Below are 19822 nucleotides of genomic sequence, written 5' to 3'. Positions count from 1 at the left end.
CTGTATAATGACCGGTGGTTTTCAATATATCCGAATATTAATAGATTTATTATTATTTCGGCATATTAAATTAATTGTTGTAGATATTGGCAAATTGATCAGTTGTGTATTTATTCGTGATACATTATGTGATCACAATAACCAATCACAGCACAACGAATTTATACAATCTTTGGGATGAGAAACTGGTTTAATTTTGTACATATTTAAGTTACATTAACCTTGAACTAAGCAGCTGATATTTCCTATATATCTTCTTTCATTAAGTGGATGCATAGAATATCTTCTACTGATAAATCAAAATGTTCTCTTCCCATGTCCTCGTTACTCCGATATGAACACTTGATTCTTTGATAATACCAAAGCGTCGCTAGATCGTTTCTTTTATCGTTTATCGTTGCTCCAACGTGTACGTACCCGGGTACGTACAAGTTGGAGCGACGATAAACGATAAAAGAAGCAGCGATGCTATATCAGAGAGAATTGAAGCATGCATTGTCATTAGCAGGGAACGGATTTATATGGACTAAAAATATATTAAATATGTAAATATATATGTAGTTATTTTTACCAAAATATGGAATTAAATATGGATTTTTACCAAAATATGGAATTAAATATGGACTTAAAATTATAAAAAAATGACTATGTACGTTAAATATTGGTACATTTTAATCAAACTAAACAAAAAATATAATGGACGTACCTTATCTTCCAATGTAGTTTCAACAAAACACAATTTTTATTGTCTGTTACCATAACAATAGGTTACAAACATTTCTTTCAAGTGCTGAAAAGTGAATCTTCTTCTATTGTCTCTGAGGATAGATTTATACTGACTAAAAGAGCGTTCGACGTCACAAGAAGTAACTGGTACATAATTCAATTTCACAATGTCTGCTGGGGATAAGTCCAAGTTAATCTTCACTGTTGATTCACCACTCATCACAGCAACAACCTTTTGTAGTTCTTCATATCCAGGGTTTTTTGAAAGTACAGTGTCCACCTTAGCTCTTACTGCATCTGCAACTTTACCTCTACCACGATTCAGTTGTTCCACAGTACTATTTATAATTTCAAAACTTTCAGATAGTGAAAGGTGCCTATTTTGGAGACTTTTGAGCGTTTTTATGATGCATGAAAATGTATGCTGAATGTGAGCTAAGTCATTCTTCACACTTATGTCACAGGTAACTGTTTTCGCAGTATCAATTGAGACTGCATCTTCAGAGTCCAATGCAAGGAGAACATTGTTAATAGAGTCTATATGTTCGGCATAATATTCAACTGCTTCTAGCCATGTACCCCATCTAGTTAAAATTGGCTTTGGTGGCAATGGAATTTCAGGGTACATTTCTTTCAACACGTTAACTCTACTGGGAGCTTTGAGAAATACTTTTTTCACTGATGAAATCAACAAATCTACTTTAGGGAAATTGTCTCTGACCACTTCTGCCACACGATGAAATGCATGCGCCACACAAGTAAAATGAGTCAATTTAGGATATACAACAGATAATGCTTGTCCAGCTTTGACCATATAAGGGGCAGCATCGCTAATAAAGAATAACACATTATCGTACATAATACCCTTTGGCCACAGGATACCCATAGCTTCGTTGAACAGTTTAACTATAGTTTTGTTATTGCACTTTTCTAGAACATCACAATGTAAAAGAATTCGTTCAGAATATTGTTCACTTAACAAACCGATAACTACATTACCAACAAGTCTACCTTCTTTGTCGGGAGTCTCATCAATGGAAACCCAAATTGAACTATCTTTAATTTCATCTCTTATCTTCTGTATTGTCTCATCGTAGATGGATGGAGCATACGTCTTCCTAAGTGTTGACTCATCCGGGATTGTATGTTGAGTATATTTTTCAAGGAATTCCCTGAAGACCTTATTCTTTAGTTTGTAGAGAGGAATATCAGCAGAGATGAGAGAACGGCACAGGTCGATGTTAAACTCAGATCTTACATTCGATGTTGTTGGTTGTGTTAAAAACAATTGTCTCTGCTTGGAATTTAGTTGTTTGTTGGCCTGATGTTTACTAGTTGTAATGTGTTGTTGCACCAGGAACTTTTGTGTAGATGATACTGCACACTGACACAAATTACAAAATAATATTTTATTGTCAGTTGATAAACCATCTTCTTTAAATTCTGAAATGTAACTTGTTAGTTTTGATTTTAAATTGACTGAATGACGTACTTTTGGCATATTTACCGTCTTTATAGTATGATTTACAAAACTGAACCTATGTGTACTCTGACTGGCATTTAACTGTTGAGCTGCACAACTGAAGTCTGTTAAAAATTTTAAATTAAATTAATACAGTTTTGTAACTTACTTTCCCATTGTTGATAGGACTGCTAATTTTCAAATAACTCTGATGTTAAAGGGATTACTGAACATGTGTTTAAATCTCTATTGTTGAAATGTATTTTTAAAAGTTAATGGAATTTTGTTTTGTTTTATTGTTAAACCTAATATAATATGGACTGTTTTATATGAAATATGGAAAATATATGGAAATTAACGAAAATATGTACTAAACTCTAAAATATGGAAAAATATGGAAAAAAAAGTAGGATTTTTCAACCCTACACATTGTGAAACATAAAGATAATGCAAAATATAAATTATATTAGCTTTATAAGTAAATATGTATTTACATATAAATCCTTTCCCTGGTCATTAGGGTGTGCATATTGGAGTAACGATAAAAGCGAAGATACGCGATAAAAGCGACGAAAAAGAAAAGTTCCATTTTCTTCGCTCTTGTCGTTCATATAATCTCTGATTAAGATAATATTGATCTGTATAAATACCGGTGATTATCAATATATCCGAATATTAATAGATTTATTATTATTTCGGCATATTAAATTAATTGTTGTAGATATTGGCAAATTGATCAGTTGTGTATTTATTCGTGATACATTATGCGATCACAATAACCAATCACAGCACAACGAATTTATACAACCTTTGGGATGAGAAACGGGTTCAATTTTGTACGTATTTAAGTTATATTAACCTTGAACCTAGCAGCTGATATTTCCTATAGATCTTCTTTCATTCAGTGGATGTATAGAATATCTTCTACTGATAAATCAAAATGTTCGCTTCCTACGTCCTCGTCGCTCCGATATGAACACCTGATTCTTTGATAATACCAAAGCGTCGCTAGGTCATTTCTTTTATCGTTTATCGTTGCTCCAACGTGTACCTACCCTTAGGAAGTGAAGGCTCTATAAAGTCTAGGTAGGTAGTGTCGTTCGCCATTTTTGTTCTTTCGTTGCCGAGCTACCAGACGAGGAATCTATTTGCCACACCGTTAAATATTATCATGTCGTAGCTTCTATGATATTAAATCAAACGCACTGTACTTCAGCAAATAATTGAGCGGAAAATAACGTTTTCGTGTGCTTCCTGCGAACACCAACGAAAGAGCCAAAATGGCGGGCGATTATATTAAGTATTTAGCGAGCCTTAGGAAATGTATAACGTCAGCGAATCACAAGACGCACACGTTTAAATGTAGCCCACCTGCAACGTGATTGGCTGCAAGCGACGGGACTATAGCTCTTTGTTTAATTCTTGGGTTGAATTTGTATCTGAACGTCAAATTCTAAGAACATAAAAAGTTATTATAACGAGTGAATACATTGAACTAATTTGGTACTGCTTACAGTACACCTCAAGTTCTACTGCTTCGTTTCGAATTCGCACTTTTACCGTCTTCATTTTTCTTCCGATAACCATAACCTTCGTCTTATTGCATTTATATTTATTCCATACTGTTCACAGCTGTCATTAGTTCGAATAGCATATCCCTTAGCATCGTTTCCTCTTCCGATAGAAACGTTATATCACCAGCAAATCTTACACACTTTATTTTTCTTCCACCTAATATCAACCCTCTTATGTTCTGAAAACAGTTCTTCATTAAATCCTCCAAGTAGATGTTGAACAAGGTTGGTGATAAAGGGCATCCTTGTCGTACTACAAGGTCTGGCATTTAACGTTTTCCATTTTAAGTTGGTAATTATGCATGCATCATGTAAGTCTTTGATCATTGTAATTGGGTCTAGTCAGTGTTGCCACTTTAGGTACGGATCTGGTACACTTTTAAGTGATCTGTACCCTGGTACGTAAACTACTTTTTTGGTACAATTTAAAATTATTTAGTACATTCTGTACTTTTTTTCCCCATTTTTTTTGTTTTAAAACAGGCATTATTATAACTGGCTTTAATAAAGTTGAAAAAATTATTGATTGCTATCAAGTTGGTAGTACCAACGCTGTGATTATTATCGGCAGCCGACAATCAGATTTACAGCTCACTTTAAGGTCAAGACATTTGTAAATACATAATTAGAAACTGGTATTGAAGTTTTATTTTCTTTCATTCACCTCTTGACCCGAAGGTCATTGTTGACACAGATTACCACGATAACTGCCATTGTTGCAAAAGCGGGATTTGACTGGTTATTATGATTCATTTGTATATAATAAAATTCTGTGTATTGTATTACATTTTTTACTATATCTAGTTACTATTTTTTTTGCTACAATTCGCAATATAGTATTTGTGTCAATGTATAGACCTGAACACTATTTATGACTTTGTTATTCTAGTGTCCTAAATATTTTATCAACTTTGGCAACGTTTGTATGATTACCAATCTATTCCAATTGAGCTAGCAATTCAGTGTCAAGACTGGAGGAGGATGAACATGGTATGAAATAAACCACAAAAGAAGTAAATTAAAATCATCAGTACCAGTTGCAGAAGACACAGCCCTGCAGTATACAGGGTGTTTCAAAAATACGGGGCATAATTTCAGGTATGTATTTCCCACATGCAGACAATCAAAATGGTTCATTATAACATGTGTCCGGAAATGCTTCATTTCCGAGTTATGGCCTTCACAACATTGAAATTCACCGGAACGTTTTTCTTTCCGCAGGTCGTTGTCATTACAGAAGATGTTCAAAATGTCCAAACTCCTGCTTGAATGCAGATCTCACATCGATGTCTCATTGACCTGCGAACACGATCCCAAACTCCAGGAGTATTGCGTAGCCTATGTCCTCTGAACATGCCACAATTCGATTCCGAAGGGATTCCAAATCAGGCACCGGAGACGAATAAACCAATGATTTTAAATGGCCCCACAAGTAGAAATCGAGAGGGTTCAGATCAGGTGAGCGTGGAGGCCAAGCAATTGGGCCACCTCTACCTATCCATCGATCAGGAAACCTTCGATCCAAGTACCGGCGAGCCGTACGTCTCAAGTGTGCAGGAGCGCCATCATGCAAGAAGTGAATGTGTTGACGATTGATCGATCAGTGGAGTGTCTTCTAAAACATGAGGTATGGTGTTTTCCAGGAAGTTTGTGTACGCCTGCCCCGTAAGTCTGTTTACAAGTACATGGGGTCCAACTAATCGATCACCAATGATACCGGCCCACATGTTGAGGGAGAACCGCACCTGGTGATGAGATGGAACAGTTGCACGTGGGTTTTCATACGCCCATACATGCTGATTGTGGAAATTTGTTATGCCATCTCGTGTGAACTGTGCTTCATCTGTAAATAATACTAAGGCAGGAAAGTTCGGATTTACACCACACTGCTGCAAGAACCACTGACAGAACCTTACTCGTGCAGGGTAATCTGCCGGTGACAGGGCCTGTACACGTTGCAAATGATAAGGATACAATTGATACTCTTTCAACAGTCTCCAGACAGTCGTAGGCCTATGAGGAACTTTGACTTGCAACGCTACCCTTCGTGTGCTGATAGAAGGAGTCATGTTCACAGCCACCAGAATCTCCTCCTGTACTTCTGGAGTTGTAGATCTTGGTCGTCCCCTTCCCAAACCAGGAGAGTTAAATTTTCCATACTCGCACAGACGGTAATGGAGACGTACAAATGTCTTCCGATCTGGACATTGTCGCTGTGGGTACCTCTCCTGGTACAAACGACGAGCCAGCGCAGCATTGCCGTCCGCCTTACCGTCGTACATGAAGTGTATCTCTGCCAGCTCTTGATTTGAATACATGTCGCACAGCCTAACGCCTACACAACACTGAATGTAACCTTCGCCTCGGAATGAACTGTCAGAGTGCCCTCTTAATGTCTCCTTTGACGGCAACGACCTGCGGAAAGAAAAACGTTCCGGTGAATTTTAATGTTGTGAAGGCCATAACTCGGAAATAAAGCATTTCCGGACATGTTGTAATGAACTATTTTGATTGTCTACATGTGGGAAATACATACCTGAAATTATGCCCCGTATTTTTTAAACAACCTGTATATTGACTACACCGCAACTCTGGCTACTAGCAACAGACATCTACAATGAACACCGATTAAAACACCCCACATTTCTCGTGATAAATAACAAGTGAATAGACTACAGTGGACTTTATGTCGTCAGCAAACAGCTGGATACATTAAGAAGATTGATTGATTTTTTCTTCTTCTCCATTTATTTTTTATTTTTATTTTTATTTTTTTGCTTTTTGTATGTAGGCCTATCTTTGGTTTTTTTTTTCTCAATTGCTCTCTTCATCTCTCTTTAAAATCTGCAGTACACCGGAACTAAAATACAAATGACAGATAATTACCGGTAAGACTGAACTTGTGTAAGTTGGTGAAAGACATTCCTCGTTAACTGCAGCCAACCACGCAGTTACGTAATCAGCTTCTCGGGAGACTGAACTCTGTACATTTACGCAACCCTCGAGAGGAATTTATTTTTCTTGGGTGTGAAGTACTTACTGGCTTTTAAGGAACCCGGAGGTTCATTGCCGCCCTCACATAAGCCCGCCATTGGTCCCTATCCTGAGCAAGATTAATCCAGTCTCTACCATCATATCCCACCTCCCTCAAATCCATTTTAATATTATCTTCCCACCTACGTCTCGGCCTCCCCAAAAGTCTTTTTCCCTCCGGCCTCCCAACTAACATTCTATAGGCATTTCTGGATTCCCCCATACGTGCTACATGCCCTGCCCATCTCAAACGTCTGGATTTAATGTTCCTAATTACGCCAGGTGAAGAATACAATGCGTGCAGTTCTGCGTTGTGTAACTTTCTCCATTCTCCTGTAACTTCATCCCTCTTAGCCCCAAATATTTTCCTAAGAACCTTATTCTCAAAAACCCTTAATCTCTGTTCCTCTCTCAAACTGAGAGTCCAAGTTTCACAACCATACAGACAACCGGTAATATAACTGTTTTATAAATTCTAACTTTCAGATTTTTTGACAGCAGACTAGATGACAAAAGCTTCTCAACCGAATAATAACACGCATTTCCCATATTTATTCTGCGTTTAATTTCCTCCCGAGTGTCATTTATATTTGTCACTGTTGCTCCAAGATATTTGAATTTTTTCACCTCTTCGAAAGATCAATCTCCAATTTTTTATAGTTCCATTTCGTACAATATTCTGATCACGAGACATAATCATATACTTCGTCTTTTCGGGATTGACTTCCAATCCTACCGCGTTACTTGCTTCAACTAGAATTTCCGCTTTTTCCCTAATCGTTTGTGGATTTTCTCCTAGCATATTCACGTCATCCGCATAGACAAGAAGCTGATGTAACCCATTCAACTCCAAACCCTGTCTATTATCCTGAACTTTCCTAATGGCATATTCTAGAGCGAAGTTAAAAAGTAAAGGTGGTAGTGCATCTCCCTGCTTTAGCCCGCAGTGAATTGGAAAAGCATCAGATAGAAACTGGCCTATACGGACTCTGCTGTAAGTTTCACTAAGACACATTTTAATGAATCGAACTAGTTTCTTGGGAATACCAAATTCAATAAGAGTATACAATACATAAATGTCTTCTAGTACCAGATGACCTATGACACAAAATTTTAGGAAGTCCGATACCCGATCACCGAACAGTGAACGATATGCAGTGTATCGGAATTCTCAAGTATCCCGAAATTGACATATACGTCAAAAGGCTTTCCAACTGTGCAACATCAAACAATTTCTGAAATCACTCCGCTATTAATTATCTTCCGCCATTTCCTCTGCCGGCAATCGGAACATGCGTTGTTGCAAAAATAATGGCAAAGTACAGATCTGCTATTCGTGGGGGTAGGGGCACTTTCGAGCGTGATGTAATACAGCGAAATGCAATTATGATCCCCGGTATATGATTCTTGTGTGGACTGAAAGGAAATCAAAGGCTTACCCTTACCATAGCCACAGTTATTACAAACATGCTGCGATTTTATACAATTATCAACCCTGATGGATATACCCATAATTAAATGCGGAGGGGTAATTTGTTGTGGCTACAGAAAGAATTAACAAAAATTGCCGCCAGCCGATTGATTACACCAAACATCACAATAAAAGGATATTTGTCAGCGAAAATACGTTATAAAAACAATGGACTTTTTATGTATCGAGTTGCCATTTAAAGTTGCGTTCTCAATATTACAAAAATGTGAACATGTTATGAATTTATTGCACATTTTTATTTTAAATGAAACCACATATGAGTGTTTATGGTCATTAGGCCCTAATGAAATGCCATTACTGCTACAATTTACAGATATGAGCAGAAATTAAAAAAAAACAGTCTATATTTCACAGAGCTGCATGAGCGCCAAAACTGCGATACAAATGCTACCAACTCCACAAACTTAAATTAATCAGAGCGAGATATTATTGCAATAATTATGTAATTTGCAGATAAAACACAGCACTGATTTCAAACGCGTGTTCATCTAACGCAGAAGTTCCCAAATTGTGGTCCGCGGACCAATATGTTTTCAACTGTAGACTTATTTTAATTAAGCTTAACTTTATCACGTGATCTGATTTTCTCATTTAGTTGAAATATATACCGGGTGATACAAAAGATATTTGTGAAATGCTAGGTGGTGAAAGATTAAGTTATTTGGAATAAATAAATAAATAAATAAATAAATAAATAAATAAATAAATAAATAAATAAATAAATAAACATTGTTAGAACGAATGGATATTTATAACTAACAATAACAAAGTAATTTATATATTTTAGTGTTTTTATTGTTTTTTTACGACGATGTATCAACATCTAGGTTATTTAGCGTCTGAATGAAATGAAGGTGATAATGCCGGTGAAATGAGTCCGGGGTCCAGCACCGAAAGTTACCCAGCATTTGCTCGTATTAGGTTGAGGGAAAACCCCGGAAAAAACCTCAACCAGGTAACTTGCCCCGACCGAGATTCGAACCCGGGCCACCTGGTTTCGCAGCCAGACGCGCTGACCGTTACTACACAGGTGTGGACTTTTAGTGTTGTTCTAATAATAATAATAATAATAATAATAATAATACACTCCTAATTTAGTAATAACAACCCCATGTAATAGAAATCGCATCATAACATCACTGTCTTTCAAATTACTCTTCAAAATATTGTAATATCTCTGAAACAGTGTCGTGTTAAAAAATCTTATTTATATTTTCAGTTATAAATAGCTATAAACTTTCACCATCTAGCATTTCAGAAATATCTTTAAAATCATACTGTGTATTTACACATTAAGGATTTATAATTCTCTACATTATGAATATATTTCACGAGCAAAACATGTTTACCGGACTAAATTATACAAAACATCTGCCAAAACGAAGTATAAGTTTTATGGTGTCCGCCATTATTTTGTTAATGAAGTTACCAATATGACACACAAAAATTTTCATACCTTTTACTAGAAGTTAACTTAATCAAACAAAAATATGGCTCTAGTGACAAATAATGAAAAAATAGCTCTTGTCCGTCTTTGATACTAGGCTTCTCATTTGTTTTTCTGTACATTGGCAACATGCTTGATACAAATAAATGAAGGTATATAAGCTTGGAGAAAACTAGTGACAGAAGAAGATCGTCCGGTGGTAGACATCGACTCGTTGACAGAAATAAAAGTGAAGTTGGAATTTGTTTTTCTAAAAAGTTTAAAACTACGTCCCGTTGAAAAGGGTACCGGTAAATTACTGCTGGACTGTTATTGGAATTTAATTCATTTTTAAGCACCAAAAAAGTCGACCAGACCCATTCAGCCAAGCAATGAGTTACACAATGAGATGGATAAAAAGATGGAACATCAAACTGACCACATGGCTCTAATAAAGAGGTTAGAAGCGCATACATCGCATGCAAATACTTACCCCCCCCCCTTCCCACTGTTACTCAGGGCTTTACTATTTTATCCAACGACGCTTTCAACAACAGAACACTTGGGTGTCGTAAAATGATAGATTGGCTTTAAAGGAGAACGCATGGTGACTTATCGATGAGGAGAGGTTTGCGTGGTGTTTATCACTGCTGGAATCATCAGTAAAGAGCGACGTTTCGAAAAATGCCGTCAAATTTGTCATCTGTAAGAAAGAGGAAGAGGAGGACATGAACAAGGACGAGCAGCAAAATGAGAAGAGAATGAGAAAAAAGAAGGAAGAGGAGGAACACCGATGGAAAGAAGAGGAATGGAAGGGAGGTTGGAAGAGGAAGGGAAGGGAGAAGAGACGATGGACGAGTAAACGGAGGGTGAAGAGGGGTTGGAAAAGGAAGGGAGAGAGGAGTATGGAAGGGTAAAAGGTGGATTAAGAGAGGATGGAAAAGAAGGAAGAAGAAGGGATGAAAGAAAGAAGAGGGATGGAAGAGAAGGAGAAGAGAGTACAGCAGATGAAGGGAAGGCAGAAAAGGAGATGGAAGAGGAAATAAAGGAATAGGAAAGTAGTAAGAAGAGTAAGAGAAAGGAAAAGGAATAGAAGAAGGGAAAGAAAAAATAAGGGGAAAGGAAAGGAGAAGAGTTAAAAGAGGAAGGAAAGGGAAAAGAGAGGGAAGATTAAGTAAAGGGAGAAGAGTTTGAAAAAGAAAGAGGAAAAGAAGGGATGAAAGAGGAGAAGGGAAAATTCAGGGTGGAAGAGAAAGAGAAGTAAAGTAAATAGAAGAGGAAGAGAAGAGAGAAGGAATGGAAGAGGAAGAGAAGGGAAAATTGGGGATGAAAGAGAAAGAGGAGGGAAAATTGGGGATGAAAGAGGAAGGGAAGGGAAAATTGGGATGAAAGAGGAAAGGGAGGGAAAATTGGGGATGAAAGAGGAAGGGGAGGGAAAATTGTGGATGAAAGAGGAAGGAAAGGGAAAATTGTGGATGAAATAGGAAGGGAATGGAAAATTGGATATGAAAGAGGAAGAGAAGGGAAAATTGAGGATGAAAGAGGAAGGGGAGGGAAAATTGTGGATGAAAGAGGAAGGAAAGGGAAAATTGTGGATGAAAGAGGAAGGGAAGGGAAAATTGGGTATGAAAGAGGAAGAGAAGGGAAAATTGGGATGAAAGAGGAAGGGAAGGGAAAATTGGGGATGAAAGAGGAAGGGAAGGGAAAATTGTGGATGAAAGAGGAAGGAAAGGGAAAATTGTGGATGAAAGAGGAAGGGAAGGGAAAATTGTGGATGAAAGAGGAAGGGAAGGGAAAATTGGGGATGAAAGAGGAGAAGGGAAAATTGGGGATGAAAGAGGAAGGGAAGGGAAAATTTGGGGGAGAAGAGAAGAGAAGAGAAGAGAAGAGAAGAGAAGAGAAGAGAAGAGAAGAGAAGAGAAGAGAAGAGAAGAGAAGAGAAGAGAAGAGAAGAGAAGAGAAGAGAAGAGAAGAGAAGAGAAGAGAGAGAAGAGAAGAGAGAGAAGAGAAGAGAAAATTTGGGATGGAAGAGAAAAAGAAGGGAAAATTGGGGATGGAAAACGAAGGAATGAGGAAGGAATGGGAGAGGAGGATAAGGAAGAGAAAGAAAGAAAAATGGGTGCAGAAAAGAAAAAAAATAAATATAAGCCGAGAATATAAGGAGGGAGGAAGGTAGAGCATGAAGCGCAAGAGGAGTGAAAGCAGAAAAGCAAGGGAAAGTTTTTTTTATTTTCGAATTGTCGCTATTGATGAAATGTGGATTAGACACTTCGAGCCGAAGTTGAAGTCACAGTCAAACGAAAACCCTTGAAAACGTTAGTATTAAGACTAAATAAGATGTAAAACGTGTTTTATTTTATATACAGGGGGTTTCAAAAATACGGGGCATAATTTCAGGTATGTATTTTCCACATGTAGACAATCAAAGTAGTTCATTACAACATGTGTCCGGAAATGCTTCATTTCCGAGTTATGGCCTTCACAACATTGAAATTCACCGGAACGTTTTTCTTTCCGCAGGTCGTTGTCATTACAGAAGATGTTCAAAATGTCCACCTCCTGCTTGAATACAGACCTCACATCGATGTCTCATTGACCTGCGAACACGATCCCAAACTCCAGGAGTATTGCGTATGTCCTCAGAACATGCCACAATTCGATTCCGAAGGGATTCCAAATCAGGCACCGGAGACGAATAAACCAATGATTTTAAATGTCCCCACAAGTAGAAATCGAGAGGGTTCAGATCAGGTGAGCGTGGAGGCCAAGCAATTGGGCCACCTCTACCTATCCATCGATCAGGAAACCTTCGATCCAAGTACCGGCGAGCCGTACGATTGAAGTGTGCAGGAGCGCCATCATGCAAGAAGTGAATGTGTTGACGATTGATCAGTGAAGTGTCTTCTAAAACATGAGGTATAGTTCCGGTGAATTTCAATGTTGTGAAGGCCATAACTCGGAAATAAAGCATTTCCGGACACATGTTGTAATGAACTATTTTGATTGTCTACATGTGGGAAATACATACCTGAAATTATGCCCCGTATGTTTGAAACATCCTGTATAATCAATGCTCAAGCCATAAGACGGAATAAATAATTAATTATATTGTTATTAACAAGGGACTTAGCTGACTACTCCTCAACATGAATTGTAAAAATACCGACGACGGCTATGTAGGGTCAGATATATGGGCGGTGTGGTGTAAGTCACAAAAATTGAAAAATGGACTAACACCACTTATACTTGCTAGACATTCAGTTCTTTGTATCCTACAAGTATTGTGCGACCAAGCTCAATAGTTCACTCACAAATAGCGCAGAATGTTATTACTAAGGAGCGGGTTCCTATGTAATTAAATATTATTTTTGCGTGTGATAAAACACAATTAACATAGTTAAAAATTCCGAACATGAAGTTTCAAGTTTAAAACTCGAATTTTATTTCACATAAAAACACATATTTTCACAAAAAAAATTATGTAAATACATATTTTCAGGAAATCTATTATAAACACATAAATCCTGGAGTTTTTTTACTTAAATAATTTTTTACAAGAACTTTTAACTATTTTAAAACTAAATTATGTCACTCAGAAGTACATTATCTTTTTAAGAATTCTTCGTTGCTTCGTGTTTCTAAGCGTTGTGTGATGTGTCCGTGATCCGTTTTTGTAATAGTATCGCCACAAGTTCTGAGAACTGCAAGGCAGCATATCAGTGGCGGCTCCTGAGTATTTCTTAAGAGGAGGAAAGAAGTTAACAGCGCAAAATGACACCTTCTTGAGAGAAACATGCTACAAATTAGCCTACAATCATACATTTAAGACAAGGTAGTGTTAGGGTTGGCCTTCCTTCATACTACCGGTACCATTATTGTTCAAAGCTGCCGGTGGCCGATTAATTTTTTTTTTTCGTTAAAAATAATGTAGTTTGCAGTACCTTCAATTTGAAATATATTTGTAAAAACTGACAACTTGGCTGTTGTCCTGTCTAGTAGACAATGAATGGAAGTGAATTTCAGAGGCCAAAAAGATATGCGATACTAATGTAGAACTACTTCCTCTTTGTTTTATATAAATGCAACTTCAACTTTCAGTTATCCTCGAAAGTGTCAAACTATGAGTAGTAGCCTATACAAAGTACAATGAATAATATGTTTTGATTTATAATTTTAAAAAGTTTATATGGTATCTTTCATAGCTTTGCGTTAAAACTGTTTTTATTGTGTCTCCTCCTAGATGTGTTATAATGTGGTTGAATGCAGCATCGTTAGATGGCAGCGGTAGCGAGCTTGCTGCATGACCAGTCGGTTTCTATTTCCCGCCCATGCGCTGATTCAGAGGAGGATCTCCTCCCTCTCCGTTCATTTACTTGCTTTAAAACTCTGCTTCTTTCTCTGGCCGCTAGTGCGCTGTTGTCTATGTGTGTTAACTGCAGTAAAGGAGGAATGGATTGCCTTTCCTCCACACAAACAATCTCGCATCTTTCTCACAGTTTTCTAGCAGCACATGAGTGCGCGTCGTTAAAAACTCGATCAACCGAGGTTTTCTTATAGCTGTGAACTTAAAAATTATCGAATCTTCCTCGAATTTCAAAGCATATATTTCATTTGGTATTTACTTTCAAAAGAAGAAAAATGTGAGGAGGACGTTACTCCCTTCCCTCCCCCGAGGAACCGCCACTGCAGCATATCAATGTTATTATTAGAGAATAAATTGACATGGGCAAGGAGGAGAGATCTTGCAACACATAATTAGGAATATTTATTGTTGCTGAAGATGATTTCATTCCACGCTTTGTTTGTGAAACACAACAGATAAGAGCTCGGGTATGAATATTATTTAATTTAAACAAATCTCTCGCCTCTCGCTCATATCTATCAAGTAAGGCAATACGTCTTGTTGTGATTCCCTGTTATCGGGCTTCGCCAATCGATATCCTTCAAGATATACTGAAAGATGGTTGTTTAAAAAACGATTTGGCTTTCCTATTAGCAAATCTAAGCTTTTTGTGTGACACCATAAAAAAACTCTAAACATCCAAAAACCTGTTGTCTGAAACAATGAGGTGCGTGCCGTGAAAATTAAACTAGACTCGCTACCAGGTTCAGAAGTACAAGTACTAAGGGACAAATTCCATAATGTGTTTGGGAAAAACAGTGGATATAAAAAAAAATGTGTAAAGTTGCTCAAGTATTGGAGGATGTGCCTGTAGGTGAAATTGACTGTGTTTGTGTTTGTGACATTCCTCTCTTTAAATATGCACGTCTGACGTCCTGTGATGTGGAAAGATCCTTTTCACAGTATAAGTCGTTGTTCAGAGATAATCGGCATGCATTTGTGATGGAGAATTTGGAGATGACCTTTGTTGTTCACTGCAATTCTCGGCCAACTACTAGCACTCAAGTGTGGTTGGTGAGTACCTAGTGACATTTTTTTTTTCCAAGCTAAGTAAGGTATTTTTGTCATATTTAAAAGAAATATATTTTTTATTATTTTTAGCAAATATTTTAATACTTTTTAGCACATAAAAATAAATATATTAAAATTTTTAGCACATAAAAATCCGCTCCCTAGTTATTACACTGAATGAAACTGCTGAGCGCCTTGGCAGTCAAGTGGTGTTATGTTCAGGTGCTTCTGCCAGTGTTATCAGCACACAGATCTGTACTATCGCCGCCTGTGAACATTGTTTACTCTGTTGTGTTCCAAACATTCTTATTATTAGGTAAGTGTTGTTCAAGAATAAAATAACGTAGCTTGTGTGTGAACCATTCATATTAAGTGCAAGTTGTAGTCTGTATGTGAAATGGTTAAGTTCGAAGAGCTTGACTTGAGGAAAGGTCGTGGCAGTACTGGGCTCCCGTCAATGTGCCTGACTCAGCATCAACTTCAAGCGGCTTACCCTGATGGAAGATTCGTCACAGAAGCAAAGAAAAAATATATAGGGAACCTATTGCAATTTATACCCTTGTCACCATTCTTTTTTTCTTGGCTTAAATTCTAATCCTTGAACTGTTTCCAATGACGATGAATAAGTTGATGAAATCATGATATCAGATGACATCGTATGAATTTCCATTTTGTTCTTTTCAATGTTCATTTTTGTTTGTATCTCTCAACAATAAACAACAGTTCTGTTTTGAGTAGGGTTTTAACTTTTATTCGATCCCATTTTCTTTCCCAATTTATTTTTATTTCAATTAGGGGAATGCGATTTTTTCTAAGATCATGACTTTGAAAAGTTCACTTTTGAGGTAGTTAAAACAGTTGCAAGATAGATTTATAACTTCTAATTTGAAAGTGTGTATGTTCCACTTATTGCCAAGCCATCATTTACTCAAGACATATACAATTCTGAATTTACAGTGAATTGCAAACTTTAAATTTGCTCTCCTGAAAACATTGAAGTATGGACGTACATCACTTGGCAGCCAACCCGCCCATATGGCAAAAGACCTACTGGAAAACGTAGGAAAAGATGGAAGGACTCAATCAAGAAAGATTGCCAGCAGCTATTGAAGTGTAGGAATGGGAAGTGAGAGCCCGGGATAGATAAGATTGGAGGCAGAGAATCAAGAAGGCCAGAGCCCCTTTTGGGCTGTAGCGCCAATGACGATGATGACTTTTCATAAATTTCTTTATTTAGAAGTATACAAATTTTTCAGACATCGTTTAAAGCTACACACAGTTTTCCAAGAATTGTACCCCTGTCACTTGCACCACTTTTTCACTGAGCTTCCCAAATACAGGGACATCATTTTATTTTTATTTCAACTTTTATTGTACCTGAGTTTTTGAATGTACTTCACTCCCACCCCTTCTACTAATGAAGTTCCAACTGTCCTCCACATAGAACCAAGGCCGCAGTACTGAGTTAGTGATTAATGATTATAGTACGTTTCAAAAATATGTTCGCGTTTTCAAGTGACGAAAACTTCCAATATTGAATCATATTTTCGCACAGGTACTGTCCTCCGTTTGCCTACGTCGCATCCCGATTTCCCCCACCTGCTTCTGCTTGCATCACTGTAAAGAATAGTGGCTGGGCTGTCTTAGCTCTTTTCTGAAAACATTAATTTCTGTTAGGAATTAATTGGACATCTACGTAATATTATGCGACTGTTTAAAATAACTTAAATAAAAGGGCCTAGTTAAGTAATTAACTATCACTTCCTACGATCCTGCGACATAACCATTTGGACGGACACTAGATAGCATGTCTGAGTAATTTTATCTGTGTGGGTCGGGCAGAAGTGAAGACTAAATTTACAGTACGTAAGGTACTCTCTTATAGAGTAGGTACAGAATTATTTCAACATGACTTACTAAGTATGAAGGACGAAACTGGTAATTGGAATTAGATGCAATAGTCTATAGTGCGATAATAGGCACAAAAGAACTGAAGCCTGTATCGAAATGAACGGCCACCATTTTCAAAAATGTGTTTAAATATCCATATTATGATTATTTTTCATTTAACTTCATTCTCTATATCGTACGCTAATGTACTGTAGACAGTATAATATACAGTGCATAATGAATACGTTCGCTTGGATAACTCAGTTCGTGAGTAAAAACACTTATTGTTAATACTGTACTGTATTTTGATTAAACAAAACCTAATGAAAGTTATCACACTCAAAATCGCGATATTTCCTACTTTACGTAAATGGGTGAACTACTTTTCTTCCCTTCTGTACCTATATTATATTTGTAATATTCGTAGGTATGATCATGTTTCCCCGTCTTTCCAAACTCTGTCTTGGCTAAGGCTAAGCGATCGACGAGCCCTGCATTCTCTTGTTCTCTTATTTCAAATTCTGCGCACCGCTACCCCAATATATTTGGCTTCTCGTTTTCAAAATTTATCCGCATATCATCAGCTAAGTACAAGATCTCATCATAACAATTTACTCATTATACCCTACCACAAGACATCTTTATATTCTTCATCCTATATAGTTTCAGTTGCTAGAAATTGGAACTCGCTTCCGAGTGATATAAGGGGTTGTTGGACAATTGCTTCATTTAGGTCAAAATTACATAAATTCTTACTTAACAGATGAATTGCTGATTAATATTTGTTACTTATAATGAAACTAACATCTGTCCATTCTTATTATTATTACCTTTAATTTCTCTAAATAGATTTACAAAACCTCTAATGGCAATTACATTAATATTCTCATTATAGAAATAGAAATATATATATTCTCCCTGTAACATAGTCCTAGTAAGCTTATATTAAATTAATTTTCATCATTTTACTAGCTATCTCAAATATTAAATTAATTATAATTCATTGAATGAAATAAGCTCATAAATTAAGTTACTACTTTACCTTATAGATTTATCTAAATTTAAATAAATGTGTAGTGAAGATTATTGCTGGAGAACCTTTTAAGTGTAGTGAAAATATTTGTAAATTAAATTTATGTATTGTATTGATTAAGGCTGGTTGAGTGGAAGAGAAGGCCTTATGGCCTTAACTCTGCCAGCGAAAATAAAACATTATTATTATTATTATTATTATTATTATTATTATTATTATTATTATTACCTAGTAAAGTGATTTGTTCATATTTTACGCCAGTATCACCGAACTCCAGTCGTGTTTCCGGGTCTGAATCATTAATCCAAAGGTATAGCCAGGTTAATATTAAAAATGTTAGTAAAAATAAAATGATGTCCCTGTATAACCAAACATAAACCACATATTACGTCACTGTAACAAAAACGAAATCTTTTAGCAGACCTTTCCAAACATAAACCACATATTACGTCACTGTAACAAAAACGAAATCTTTTAGCAGACCTTTCCAATCATACTAACCCGATTTTTCCTACTGATAGAGGCACGTCATATTTGTTTGTATCGAAGCACGCCAATTAGTGGACATTACTCGCGCCAGCCAATGAACATGGATTTGAATTTGATATTACGCATTAGTACCTGATATTTCAAGCGGCCGGCAGTTGTTAATCACCGGGATAATTAGAAATTGAAACTGGCGTTCCGATTACAAGCGGAACAGCGCATGCTGGCAAATTATTTCCAGTCAGTCGTTTCTATTAAGTCATGTCGGTAAATCAGTCGCATTAAGAAGTGTTTGCCACGCAGTAATGTTAACTAACAGAGACGGGAAGCATTATTCGATGTCCCCTGAAACACTTGATTACTGGGAAAGCGATGCAGTCAGATTATGAGCTGAGCTAAATCTGAATCCTAAGTTATTAAGTGCGAGCCCATCGTTTTCCTATATTATTATTATTATTATTATTATTATTATTATTATTATTATTATTATTATTATTATTATTATTTTATTATCATCATCTTCATCGTTATTAAGTGTTACTTATTGTTTTGTCATTATTATTGTTATTATTATATGATTCCATTATTTCATTTGTAATTATCATTTTAATTAATTGCCATTAATTTAATTATTTCTTTGTACTTTTATTGTAAATTACTGCTAATGTTTTCGTTACATTGTTTGTGCTGAACTGTAATTGGCCTCTTGCTGTTGTACAGCACATTAAATATAAGTAAATAAATAAATAAATTAATTAATAATTATTATTATCATCATTAACTTAATCATCATTATTATTATTAATATTAATATTATTATTATTATCATCATCACCAATATCTTCATCGTTATTATTGTTACTTATTGTTTTTGTCATTATTATTATTATTATTATTATTATTATTATCATCATCATCACCATCATCTTCATCGTTATTAAATGTTACTTATTGTTTTGTCATTACTATTGTTATTATTAATAATTATTATTATCATCATCATTAACTTAATCATTATTATTACTATCATTATTATTATTATTATTATTATTATTATTATTATTATTATTATCATCATCATCTTCATCGTTATTATTGTTACTTATTGTTTTTGTCATTATTATTATTATTATTATTATTATTATTATTATTATTATTATTATTATTATTATTATTATTATTATTATTATAAAGCGATAGGTTTGGAAGGAAATCCCGAAAAGACAAAGTATATGATTATGTCTCGTGACCAGAATATTGCTCGAAATGAAAATGTAAAAATTCGAG

General features: G+C 36.0%; 1 protein-coding gene across 10 annotated transcripts in view; it reads right to left on the bottom strand.

Annotated features, from left to right (window-relative positions):
• LOC138696915 (semaphorin-1A) overlaps window positions 1–19822 on the bottom strand; it is a 1424789-nt gene that overhangs the window by 123547 nt on the left and 1281420 nt on the right. The gene's annotated exons all lie outside the window — the stretch shown is intronic.

This window comes from Periplaneta americana, chromosome 3 (genome assembly GCF_040183065.1).
Source record: "Periplaneta americana isolate PAMFEO1 chromosome 3, P.americana_PAMFEO1_priV1, whole genome shotgun sequence".
Classification (NCBI taxonomy): domain Eukaryota; kingdom Metazoa; phylum Arthropoda; class Insecta; order Blattodea; family Blattidae; genus Periplaneta; species Periplaneta americana.
This window is presented reverse-complemented; position numbering and strand designations above follow the sequence as displayed.